Consider the following 6,509-nt stretch of genomic DNA (forward strand, 5'->3'; position numbering starts at 1 on the left):
TCCTGGGCTCAAGCAATACTCCTGCCTCAGCCTCCTGAGTAGGTAGGACTACAGGCACATGCCACTACACCTGGCTAATTTTTTAGTTTTTGTAGAGATGAGGTCTCACTATGTTGCCCAAACTGGTCTTGAATTCCTGGCCTCCAGTGATCCTTCTGCCTCAGCCTCCCCAAGTGCTGGGCTTACAGGTGTGAGCCACCACACCCAGCAGTTTAAGCCAGATGAAAATATTGTTAATATTTTTTGAGGTGTGATATGTAGGGTGAATACTGGTTCTGTAGTCAATTGCCTTGGCACAGATGCATGCTCTGCCACTTCCTGGCAGTATAACTTGGGCAAGTTTCTCAAGTCCTCCAATCTGTTCCCTCATCTGCAAATAGGCCCAAAGAGAGTACCTACTTTACAGAGGTGCATGAAGGATTAGATGAAATAACGTATATATAAACTTATCGCAGTGCCTGGCTCAAAGTTAATAGTATATCATAATGTGGCTTTGTAGTTCAAGTTCTGGTTCTGCTACTTACTATAGTTAGATGATGTTGGGCAAGCTACCAATTTCTCAATCTCCCCTTTTTCTCTTCTAAAAAGGTAGGGTGTTTCTGAGTGAGACCAAGCCTGGTTTAATAAATAAATGAATAGTGGTAGACTTTTCTCATTCAACAAAATGTATTGGATACTACACCCATTCTTTGAGAAAAGTCACATAAAGGATGTTATTTAACAAGTTCACAGTATTTATGTGCTAGAGATTATAAAGTTTTTTTTTACAAATATTAACTCATTTAATCCTCATTAAAACCCCATGAGGTAGGTGCTTTTATCATCCCCATTCTATGGATGACGAAATGAAGGCAGAGGTTAAGTAACTCACCCAAGTTCTCATGGACAGCAAATGGTGGTATCAGCAATCAACCCAAGGCAGTCTTAACGCCTAACCTTGGCAACAACCAGTATTAACTGTCTGTCTACACGCAGAAAAAGGCCAGAAGGGCCTGTTTGGAAAAAGTCTGAAGGCAGGCAAGCTGCAAGCAGAAGTTTAGCAGAGTAGGACCTAGAACACCTGCTGACAGCATACTTTAGCTACAACTTGGAGGTTAGGAGAGAAATTCATGTATTTCTGTCCAGCATTGCTGTTACCCAATCCCACCCTGAGAATGAGTTGAAAACTCCACTGGTTGTTGGGGAAAAGCTACTATTCATCTTATTGAACACTTACACTCCAGAGATGGTGTGTGTTAATATACAAGATTAGTGAAAGTAGGAAACATGGCTGGTCCCAGGTAATAGACCTTGCCTCTCATCTGCCTTCTTCCTGAGTGGGGATTTGATGCCTGTGAGTATGCAGAGGTTCCACTTGTTGACTTGGGCAATTTAGCTTTCTGTTCCAATTTTTCCACCAGAGGATGGGTTAGATTAATAACCATCTCACAGAACATATGCCAAGCCTTTAGGACAGTGCTGGGCACAGGCAGGCATTGCTACTGGTTTAGGAACGTCTTAAATGTTGCTGTACTTGTTAGCTTTAAAATCAAGTTTTTTGTCATTTTTTTCTAAGTATCACAAGATAAAATCAAGCTATTTATTGTCCAGAATCATGGCTACAACTATCAACATTGTTTAAGCTGCTGCCACTCTCACCCATATCCTCCTGCTCTGAACACCTCCACAGGGAAGGCTTAAAGTATCACAATTCACCACTCAAAACCCAACTTTACCCATAACCATCTTGTCTCCAGTGACTTCTAAGTGGCCTCAAGGCTGTTCCACATGCCCCCACCTAACATTACCTTCCAGATGGTTTCCCACCAGTCCCCATCCTTGAAGGGCCTTAGTTTCCTACATTGGCAGCCAGTGCCAGGTGTTTGACAAGGGTTCCATTGTGACTCAACTCTGCCACATCATGAATCAGGCTAATTCTGGCAATTCTGAGGCTCAACTGCATTGTACTGAGGTAGCAACGGACTAACCAGCATACCAGCTGTGGAATTTATACCAAACCTCCCAGTCTTATTTTCCTCTACATTTTGGCAAACTGAGAATGGTATAAGTATAGCAACTAATTCTGTGTTCAACCCAGACCACGTCCAGCAAGAACACCCTTAAATGAACTGCAGGCACCTGCCTTAATCACTATCTACCCTCCAATCTATTAAAAGAAATCATAGCCAGGTTCCTATTGTGCTTAGCACCTAACAGGAATTTTCCCAAGTAACACACAATTGCCATCATGAGCTGATCACACAGACCAGGAATCAAGGCCTTTAGTATTGAACCAATCAGGCTGCATGCAGTTTTCATAAGTGGTACAATTCCAAGTAGCCACTACAACATTTCCATATATAAATGAACCACAGTCATCTTTATTTTTTTAGTCATCTTTATTTCTAATCCATATAAACATTAGTTTAATATACTTTAGGTTGTTGGGCAAATTACAAATAATTACATTATACAAAATCAAAACATCCCTCTTTAATGACATCTGTAATAGCTTGTTTCTGCACATTTTATACTAGTCATTTAATTACTTGCAAAATCAGGTGTACTTGTGAATGGGCAAAAAAGCTAGGCAATCTTAAGATCATTGATTAGTTAGGACTTCACAAGCGTTGACCATATTTTCTTAACATAGCTGGCAACATTCAGCCCCTTCTGGAATCAACTGGAGGGCATAAAGCTGAGTAATCTGTCATCTCATGGGGTGACATAAAAATTTGAATTTGTAACCAATTCCATGAATCAAAAGTCTTTAATATTAGAACAGATTTTTCTGTTCAAAAGGCAGTTTTAAAAAAGGTGTCAAATATGCCCCAAATTTTTCCAGTCATGTGCCAAAGATCCAAAACCTTTGTTCAAAAAGGAAAGTCAGTTTACCAACTCTAATTAAAGGATGCACAACTTTAAGTATTCTCAACGCCCAATAGTGAAGCACATCTCCCTCTTCTTTCCTAAAGGAAAACAAACAATGATTAGACATCTGAAGATTGGACTTTAACTTGAAATTTTAGTACACTAGACATGTTTCCTGCATGGTTTGTCTCCCCAGTCATTGTCCACAGGACTCTGGGAAGTCGTAGGAATATGCAGGCGCAGACACAAAGCCCAGCTTTATCTCCAACGTTGTGGAAAGGGACTGTACATCATGGGGCAGAGCCCTATGCTCCCCTATGCCACCTGGACAGAGCCTGGGTAGAGTGACCTCCCAGGGTATCCACGTTGGATCGCTTCTCGTTAGTGACAAACACAATATTACTAGACATCACCCCTCAACACATTTTCAAGGCCTATATTCTTTTTCTCAGACTACACATGCGGAATAAACTTATTTGGGTTTCTAAGGTCTACTAGGGTTAGTACCCCTGCCTTTTACCTATATTGTTACTGAGCTGATTGATAAAAAGCAATTTTTCACAGAACATGAGAATACACTTAAGAAATTATGTCACTGTAAGTACAAAAATGTACCAAAGTTTATGCTTGCATATATCAAACAAGAGTTTTGAGCTCAGAATAATAAAATGTCTTAGAGACATTTTGGACTAACGAGACATATCTGGACTAACGAGAACAAGGTCACCTCACTCCCATTTCTATTACAGAAATTAGTCACAAGCACTGATAAGCCAAAAACAGTTCAGAGATTTACTTACCCCAAAGAGTTATTTGGAGTCGTTAACGAATTCTGCAAAACAAAATATTAACCTATCAGTAAGTGAAAAAAACTTAAGACGAATTAAGATCAAGACTGGGTGCTCTAGAAAGCTGTCTCCTGCATGGTTTGTCTCCCCAGTCATTGTCCACAGGACTCTGGGAAGTCGTAGGAATATGCAGGCGCAGACACAAAGCCCAGCTTTATCTCCAACGTTGTGGAAAGGGACTGTACATCATGGGGCAGAGCCCTATGCTCCCCTATGCCACCTGGACAGAGCCCGGGGAGAGTGACCTCCCGGGTGTATCCACGTTGTAGAGTCCAATTTTACAAACAACTTTGCTTGTAACTGACAAGGTTTCCCAGGATAGCCACGCTACCGCAGTCCCCGATATCCAAAGCCCCTCCAAAAAAATTCGGTTTCAAAAAGGATCATCTGTTGATGGACTATCCTGGCTAGAAAAGTTAAAGAAAAAGAAAAAGAACCCCACCCCCCCATCATCCGTGATGTATCGGTAATTTTAATTAATTTCAGACATCCCAAACTAAACTAGAAATCTCAGTACTCTGCGAAAGGTAACAGCAAAAGAACAATTGAAATCGAGCATGTGAGGTCGTTAAATTACCCCTCCATCACAAAAGACAAGAGGCAGCAGAACTTGGAGCAATTGGCCTCGAAATTATAAAAATTCTCAAACACGAACTGAGATTGAGAACAACACGCCCACTAAGAAGATAAACAGCGCAACAGGCAATAGTAGGGGACAGAGGAAGTGGTGCTGCACCTTCAGCGTCTGGGCAAGTCGGGTGGCACCGGCGCAGGCCCGGGTCTCCACCGCCCGCTTCCAGCCCAAACCCGCTCGCCCGTAAGTGCAGTGGGCTCGGACGTCCCCGAAGGCAATTTCCTCAACAGCACAAACCTCATGGGAAAGCCTGGTTGCCAAACCGAGGTACTCGGCTGAGGAGCCGTACGGGCAAAGCCACTTACCAAGTCACATGCTGCACGACTGCAACTCGCCCTCCAAAAGACCGAATAACCTCAAAGCATTCTTATTTATACTTTATGACGTACCCGGAAGTCAAGGAATGCCTAGTACGCCTGCGCAGGAACATGCGCAGTTAGAGAATCGGAACCTCGCTAAGGCTACTGGGAATATATTGAAGGTTGAGCTCCACCCCTACCTAGCTCTGGGGCTTCTCGCGACACTCGAGCTTTCTCTCGGGATCTTGCCGGAGAATGTATTAAATAAATTGCAAAAATAGATTTGTAGGTATATAGGTGTATGGAAAGTTTACTTCTCTACAATCGCTGCACGTACTCTGTAGGATATGCCGTTAAATAAACTAGCAAAAAAAACCCTTTGGAATAGCAAGTCTGCAAAGTAGAAAATGACATCTAGAGAAATGCAGAGTCTCAAAAAGAATTGATTCTGCCCTGTCACTAGTGAAGGAAACATTTACTAAATGAGTAGGGAAAGAGGATGGAAGTGCTCCTAGACGAATTGGCTAAAATTAAAAACCTCCTATGCAAAATAGTGTGAATGTATTTAAAACCACTGAATTATACACTTAAAAACGGGCTAAAATGGTAAGTTTTATGTTATGTATATTGTACCACACACACAAACCCTCCTAATTTAAAGGAGGCAAGTATAGAATGCTTAAGATACATATTACACATAAAATGTTGCAAATGTGATAGAATTTTGAGTATGGTGTTAGGTGAATATTGCATAAATTGACAGCTATCACAGCTGGGCTATACCGAGTAGAAACATTTATGATGTGTTTGGAGCTTGTGCGTAGCTGAATAGTGGAGGTTCCTGAAGGGTGGCAAGCCCAGGAGAGCGTGGAAGCTGAGTTTCTTCCTCCATACCTTGCCCTCATCTCTTCATCTGTACCCATTGTAATATCCTTTATAATAAACCGGTAAACGTATATTTCTTTATTTTATTTGCTTGTTTGACAGAGTCTCGCTCTGTTGCCTGGGCTAGAGTGCCGTGGCGTCAGCCTAGCTCACAGCAACCTCAAACTCCTGGGCTCAAGAGATCCTCCTGCCTCAGTCTCCTGAGTACCTGGGACTACAGGCATGCACCACCAGGCCTGGCTAATTTCTTCTGTTTTTACTAGTCCAGCTAATTTCTTTCTATTTTAAGTACAGACGGGGTCTTGCTCTTGCTGAGGCTGGTCTTGAACTCCTGTCTTCAAGCAATCCTCCTATCTTGTCCTTCCAGAGTGCCCGGATTACAGGCGTGAGTCATCACGCCCAGCACTGTTTCTTCATTTTAAATGAGCACTTGGCTTAGGTGGTTCTTAAGCTAGGTAGCATTCTTTTTTTTTTTTTTGAGACAGAGTGTCACTTTGTTGCCCTGGCTAGAGTGAGTGCGGTGGCGTCAGCCTAACTCACAGCAACCTCAAACTCCCGGGCTTAAGCGATCCTACTGCCTCAGCCTCCCGAGTAGCTGGGACAACAGGCATGCGCCACCATGCCTGGCTAATTTTTTCCATATATATTTTAGTTGGCCAGCTAATTTGTTTCTATTTTAAGTAGAGACAGGGCCTCGCTCTTGCTCAGGCTGGTCTCGAACTCCTGACCTTGAGCGATCCACCTGCCTCGGCCTCCCAGAGTGCTAGGATTACAGGCGTGAGCCACCGCGCCCGGCCTAGGTAGCATTCTTAAAGAAAAAGTAAAAGGTCAGCATCAACCCAACATGACTAAAAAGAAATATTCCATAATGACAGATTGTATTGCTACTTTACAAAGCATTAGAAAACTGAACTTGGGGCCCAGGCACGCTGTGGCTCACGCCTGTAATCCCAGCACTTTGGGAGGCCCAGGTGGGAGGATTGCTTGAGACCA

General features: G+C 42.8%; 1 long non-coding RNA gene and 2 other non-coding genes across 3 annotated transcripts; all 3 read right to left on the reverse strand.

The window, feature by feature from the left end:
- Positions 1-2,359: 2,359 nt before the first annotated feature.
- On the reverse strand, positions 2,360-4,724 carry LOC123634307. The gene is made up of 3 exons (XR_006733885.1): positions 4,638-4,724; positions 3,651-3,682; positions 2,360-2,948 (listed from the first exon to the last, which is right to left on the reverse strand). It is a non-coding gene; the product is annotated as an uncharacterized LOC123634307 (long non-coding RNA).
- LOC123636219 lies at positions 3,017-3,220 on the reverse strand. Its single transcript, XR_006734415.1, has one exon. It is a non-coding gene; the product is annotated as a small nucleolar RNA SNORA73 family (small nucleolar RNA).
- LOC123636220 lies at positions 3,761-3,965 on the reverse strand. Its single transcript, XR_006734416.1, has one exon. It is a non-coding gene; the product is annotated as a small nucleolar RNA SNORA73 family (small nucleolar RNA).
- Positions 4,725-6,509: the final 1,785 nt, after the last annotated feature.

The sequence above is a fragment of the Lemur catta genome, chromosome 3, assembly GCF_020740605.2.
Source record: "Lemur catta isolate mLemCat1 chromosome 3, mLemCat1.pri, whole genome shotgun sequence".
In the NCBI taxonomy this organism is placed as follows: Eukaryota; Metazoa; Chordata; class Mammalia; order Primates; family Lemuridae; genus Lemur; species Lemur catta.